At 39.7% G+C, this 5,925-nt stretch overlaps 1 pseudogene across 1 annotated transcript; it reads left to right on the top strand.

Moving 5' to 3' along the window:
• The first annotated feature begins 4,361 nt into the window (after window positions 1-4,361).
• On the top strand, window positions 4,362-5,489 carry LOC309963916 (thyroid transcription factor 1-associated protein 26-like; annotated as a pseudogene). The gene is made up of 2 exons: window positions 4,362-4,898; window positions 5,287-5,489. The product of its transcript is annotated as a thyroid transcription factor 1-associated protein 26-like (transcript).
• Window positions 5,490-5,925: the final 436 nt, after the last annotated feature.

Raw genomic sequence — 5,925 nt, 5'->3', positions numbered from 1 at the left:
GTCTTGTTCCTGATCCCAGAAGAAATGGTTTCAGTTTTTCACCATTGAGAAGGATGTTGGCTGTGGGTATGTCATATATGGCCTTTATTATGTTGAGGAAAGTTCCCTCTATGCCTACTTTCTGCAGGGTTTTTATCATAAAAGGGTGTTGAATTTTGTCAAAAGCTTTCTCTGCATCTATTGAGATGATCATATGGTTTTTCTCCTTCAATTTGTTAATATGGTTTATCACATTGATTGATTTGCGTATATTCAAGAATCCTTGCATTCTTGGAATAAACCCCACTTGATCATGGTGTATGATCCTTTTAATGTGCTGTTGGATTCTGCTTGCTAGTATTTTGTTGAGAATTTTTGCATCTATGTTCATCAGTGATATTGGCCTGTAGTTTTCTTTCTTTGTGACATCCTTGTCTGGTTTTGGTATCAAGGTGATGTTGGCCTTGTAGAATGAATTTGGGAGTGTTCCTCTATCTGCTATATTTTGGAAGAGTTTGAGAAGGATAGTGTTAGCTCATCTCTAAATGTTTGATAGAATTCACCTGTGAAGCCATCTGGTCCTGGGCTTTTGTTTGTTGGAAGATTTTTAATCACAGTCTCAATTTCAATGCTTTGATTGGTCTGTTTATATTTTCTATTTCTTCCTGATTCAGTCTCAGAAGGTTGTGCATTTCTAAGAATTTGTTCATTTCTTCCATGTTGTCCATTTTATTGGCATATAGTTGCTTGTAGTAATCTCTCATGATCCTTTGTATTTCTGCAGTGTCAGTTGTTACTTCTCCTTTTTCATTTCTAATTCTTTTGATTTGAGTCTTCTCCCTTTTTTTCTTGATGAGTCTGGCTAATGGTTTATCAATTTTGTTTATCTTCTCAAAGAACCAGCTTTTAGTTTTATTGATCTTTGCTATTGTTTCCTTCATTTCTTTTTCATTTATTTCTGATCTGAAATTTATGATTTCTTTCCTTCTGCCAACTTTGGGGTTTTCTTGTTCTTCTTTCTCTAATTGCTTTAGGTATAAGGTTAGGTTGTTTATTTGAGATGTTTCTTGTTTCTTGAGGTAGGATTGTATTGCTATAAACTTCCCTCTTAGAACTGTTTGTGCTGCATCCCAGGTTTTGGGTCGTCGTGTTTTCATTGTCATTTGTTTCTAGGTATTTTTTGATTTCCTCTTTGATTTCTTCAGTGATCTCTTGGTTATTTAGTAGTGTATTGTTTAGCCTCCATGTGGTTGTAGTTTTTACAGATTTTTTCCTGTAATTGATATCTAGTCTCATATCGTTGTGGTCAGAAAAGATACTTGATATGATTTCAATTTTCTTAAATTTACCAAGGCTTGATTTGTGACTCAAGATATGATCTATCCTGGAGAGCACTTGAGAAGAAAGTGTACTCTGTTGTTTTTGGATGGAATGTCCTATAAGTATCTTAAGTCCATGTTGTTTTTCATTATTTATTTTCATTTTGGTTGATCTGTCCATTGGCGAAAGTGGGGTGTTAAAGTCCCTTACTATGATTGTGGTATTGTCAATTTCCCTTTTTATGGCTGTTAGCGTTTGCCTTATATATTGAGGTGCTCCTATGTTGGGTCCATAAATATTTCCAATTGTTATATCGTCTTCTTGGACTGATCCCTTGATCATTGTGTAGTGTTCTTCTTTGTCTCTTGTAATAGTCTTTATTTTAAAGTCTATTTTGTCTGATATGAGAATTGCTACTCCAGCTTTCTTTTGATTTCCATTTGTATGGAATATCTTTTTCCATCCCCTCACTTTCAGGCTGCCTGTGTACCTAGGTCTGAAGTGGGTCTCTTGTAGACAGCATATATATGGGTCTTGTTTTTGTATCCATTCAGGCAGTCTATGACTTTTGGTGGAAGCATTTAATCCATTTACATTTAAGGTAGTTATCAATATGTATGTTCCTATCACCATTTTCTTAATTGTTTTGGGTTTGTTATTGTACGTCTTTTCCTTCTCTTTTTCTTTGTATTTAATTTTTGATAGCTTGATTTATACGTGTTTTGGCATGTTTCTCCTTATATTTATCCTGTATAGGACTCTGCACTTCCTGGACTTGATTGAAAAAATATGGAACGCTTCACAAATTTGCATGTCATCCTTGTGCAGGGGCCAGGCTGACCTTCTCTGTATCATTCCAATTTTAGTATACGTGCTGCCAAAGTGAGCACACATGTGCACATTTAGGAGTAGGAGAAGGGAAGGGAAAGAAGAATACCAGCATGTTCTAGCTACGTACCAAGAACTTTACACAGGTATCATTATTTGTTTTCTGGGGCTGCCATAACAATTCAGCACAAACTGGGTGGCTTAAAACAGTAGACACTGTACTTATAGTTCTCTCCCAATTCTGGAGACAAGAAGTCTGAGATCAACGTGTCACATGGCCATACTCCTGCTGAAGGCTCCAGGAAAGAATGCTTCCTTGTCTATTCCTAGCTTCCGGGGGCTCCTGTCAATCCTTGGCATATCTTGGCTGCAGCAGGTCGTTCCAATCTCTGCCTTCATCTTTTCATGATCTTATTCGTTGTGCATATCATTGCATGTCTTTCCTCTTCTTATTAGGACACCAGCCATTGGGTTAGTGCCCACCCTATTCCAGTATGACCTCATCTTAACTAATTACATCTGCAAACACAATACTTCCTAATAAGGTCACATTTGGAGGCTCCAGGTGGACATGGAATTTGGAGGAAACATTATGCAAGCTGCTACAGTACTTCATTTCATTCTTGGAGCAACTTGTGGTCTAGATACTGTTAGACCCATTTTACATATGAGGAAACAGTTGACATCGAGAAGCCTTTCTTCATTTGCATGGTTGTACTTGAACTAAGCCCTCTGCGGCCCCATTACACCACGAGGCTTTTCAATATTTTCAATAGTGAGACTCAAACCTGATGGCAAGAAAAGGCCAACTTGCATGCAGTCCTGATGATCAATCCAATTCCAACCTCCTCGTTTCTCTTGGGCTCATAAGAGTGGGGTCAGAAGAGACAGGGTAGGTTTTCTAAGCCATATTTCTCTAATGTGTTCTAGTCCTCTTAACATGCCTTGCCTCTAAGTCCTCCCCCAACCTAATTGTTTTTATTCTGAAAAAGCAGCATTCTCGTTTCCTCCTTCTCATTCTTTTTACTTTATACCTTAAAGAAGAAGGGATGAAATTTGTAGTAGCTACAAATGGGAGTGGCTGCCTAGGCCCCAAGAATGGGGCTGTGTGGGGAACAGCTTCTCCACCCATAACTCCAGGCATGTGGTTTCAATAAGCGTTGCCTGCTCTTACTTGACCTCCCTTCCTCAGCTACCGTGATTGGCTGAGGAATGGGCATATGTCCTCTGCAAGACTCTAAGAGCTTAGTGTCTATAGGGTCCATACACCACCAACCAGAGCTCCTGCTCCTCTTTAGAAGGGAGATACACTCCCCCATTGTTTCCCTTCCTCCACCTCATCTGGGCTCCCTCCTGTCTCAGTCTACGTCTCTCCACCCTTCCCTCTGGGCAGCTCAGTTTTTCCTCCACACCTAGGCTTGAGAAAACAGACTCATCTCAGCACAAAGGAAAGCCCTGGGGTTTTCACAACAGGGCCCAAATAAAACTCAAACTAATATCTCAGTACATTTTCCTGCCTCATAAATCTATATGCCTCAAAAAAATACTGGAGCAGTAGATACCAAGGTGTTAACAGGGGCGTTTCTGGGTGGAGGACTTGCACAGGTTTTTTTACTTTCTCCTTTTTCCCTTCTATTTTATTTTCTAAATAACTTGCCATGGACACACATTGCTTTTTAAACAAATAATTTTTAAAAAATCAGTAATGGAGAGTATAGTTAAATTGCTAAACAACAGCAACAAGAAAACATTTTTAGAACTTGGCATAGTTGCACTGATACTTAGTAATGGGTCATAAATATTGCATAATAATGATCTCACTAGTGTGCACAATCAGTCTACAAAGCTCTTTTCGTTTTCTAGAAGGGAAGGTTGAGGTGAAGAGAGATTACATGGCTTAACCAAGGACTGATCACCTTGTGAGTGCAGGGCAGGGTTCATTTCTGGTTTTTCCTCCCAAATATTTTCCTCCAAAAGTAATGCGATACAATGCAATGTGATATGATGCAATGCATTATAAATATGTGAGGGAGATTAAGAGGTACAAACTTCCAGTTGCAAAATAAATGAGTCCCAGACATAAAATGTACAGTATGGGGAATATCGTCAATAATTATGAAATATCTTTGTGCAGCGACAGATGGTAACTAGACCTTATCATGGTGATTATTTTGAAATGTATAGAACTATTGAGTGGGTCCTTCGTGGTTTTCTGGTGACATGGTTGGTGTGCCATGGCACTGGTGAGGCTGGCAGCAAGGTGGCAGACAGGGAATTTTGGGACACGTGGTGAAGGAGCTTCACAGGTAGGATTCAAGAATAAGAATGTGAAACAGATGATATGGCAATCTAACCATCTGCAAGCCTTCATGGGGAGTGTTCTTGAGGGACAAGTCTGCATTTTGAAACGAAAGATTCAGCAAAATTACAAGAAATTACTATGGAGGGTAAAAAAGGCTCAAACCACGCAGGAGTCCCAATTCACAGATTGGTACCCTGATCATCTGAAACATCTCTATTTAGATGAAGAGGAAAGACTCAAGAATCAACTTAGAAAAGTTGACCAGTCTTTGTTAGAACAAGTTGACTGGCCTTTGTCAGAAGAACAAGTTAATCAGCCTTTGTCAGAAGAGCAATGTAACATTGACCAGGCATTGTCTGAAGAACACTGTAGCAATGAACAACCTCAGCCAGAAATAATGTAGCATAAGAGTAAACTTCATTACTATGCCAAAGAAAAATAAAAGAAAACATCAAATCAAAAAGCACAGGAAGGGGATTTCCCTGGTGGCACGGTGGTTAGGAAACTGCCTGCCAATGCAGGGGACACGGGTTTGATCCCTGGTCAGGGAACTAAGATCCCACATGCTGCAGAGTGGCTAAGCCCACGCACCACAACTACTGAGCCTGCGCTCTGGAGCCCGTGAGCCACAAATGCTGAGCCCGCATGTCACAACTACTGAAGCCTGCATGCCTAGAGCCCGTGCTCCACAACGAGAGGGGCCACTGCAATGAGAAGCCCGCACACCACAACGAAGAGTGGCCCTCGCTTGCCGCAACTGGGGAAAGCCCGCATGCTGCAATGAAGACCCAATGCAGCCAAAAATAAATAAATAAAATAAATAAATTTATTTTAAAAATATTTTTAAAAAAGCACAGGAAGAATATGAACAGGTACAAGCTAAGTGTGTTGCTAAGAAACAAGAATTTGAGAGTAGAAAACAAGAGAGAGAAGAAGCTCAAAGGCTCTACAATAAGAAGAAAAAGTGTTCAAAATATTGAGCAAAAAGACTATAAAAGGCCAACCAAACTTGAATTTACAAATGGAGTAGCTTCTTAAAAAAATACAAGAACAAAATTAAGTCAGACATGTCATCCTTAATCAAGGGTTAAAATATCTGCTGTTTACTGAGTTCTCTGTATACGTACTAAACCTCCTAACAATTAACTAAATTTATCGGCAGAAACTGGGCTGCTAAGCTATACTAAATTTAAAATGTCCAAATATTTTTGTTTTTGTAAGAGAAAATTTTCTATGTATGTTCTACATAATATTCTTTTTTAAAAAATTTATTTGCGGGGCTTCCCTGGTGGCGCAGTGGTTGAGAGTCTGCCTGCTGATGCAGGGGACATGGGTTCGTGCCCCGGTCTGGGAAGATCCCACATGCCGCGGAGCAGCTGGGCCCGTGAGCCATGGCCGCTGAGCCTGCGTGTCCGGAGCCTGTGCTCCGCAAAGGGAGAGGCCACAACAGTAAGAGGCCCATGTACCGCAAAAAAAAAAAAAAAAAAAAAAAAAAA

The sequence above is a fragment of the Leucopleurus acutus genome (genome assembly GCF_964270905.1).
Source record: "Leucopleurus acutus genome assembly, chromosome: 7".
NCBI classification, from domain to species: domain Eukaryota; kingdom Metazoa; phylum Chordata; class Mammalia; order Artiodactyla; family Delphinidae; genus Leucopleurus; species Leucopleurus acutus.
The sequence above is the reverse complement of the archived record's forward strand: the minus strand, read 5'-3'. Positions and strand labels throughout refer to the sequence as shown.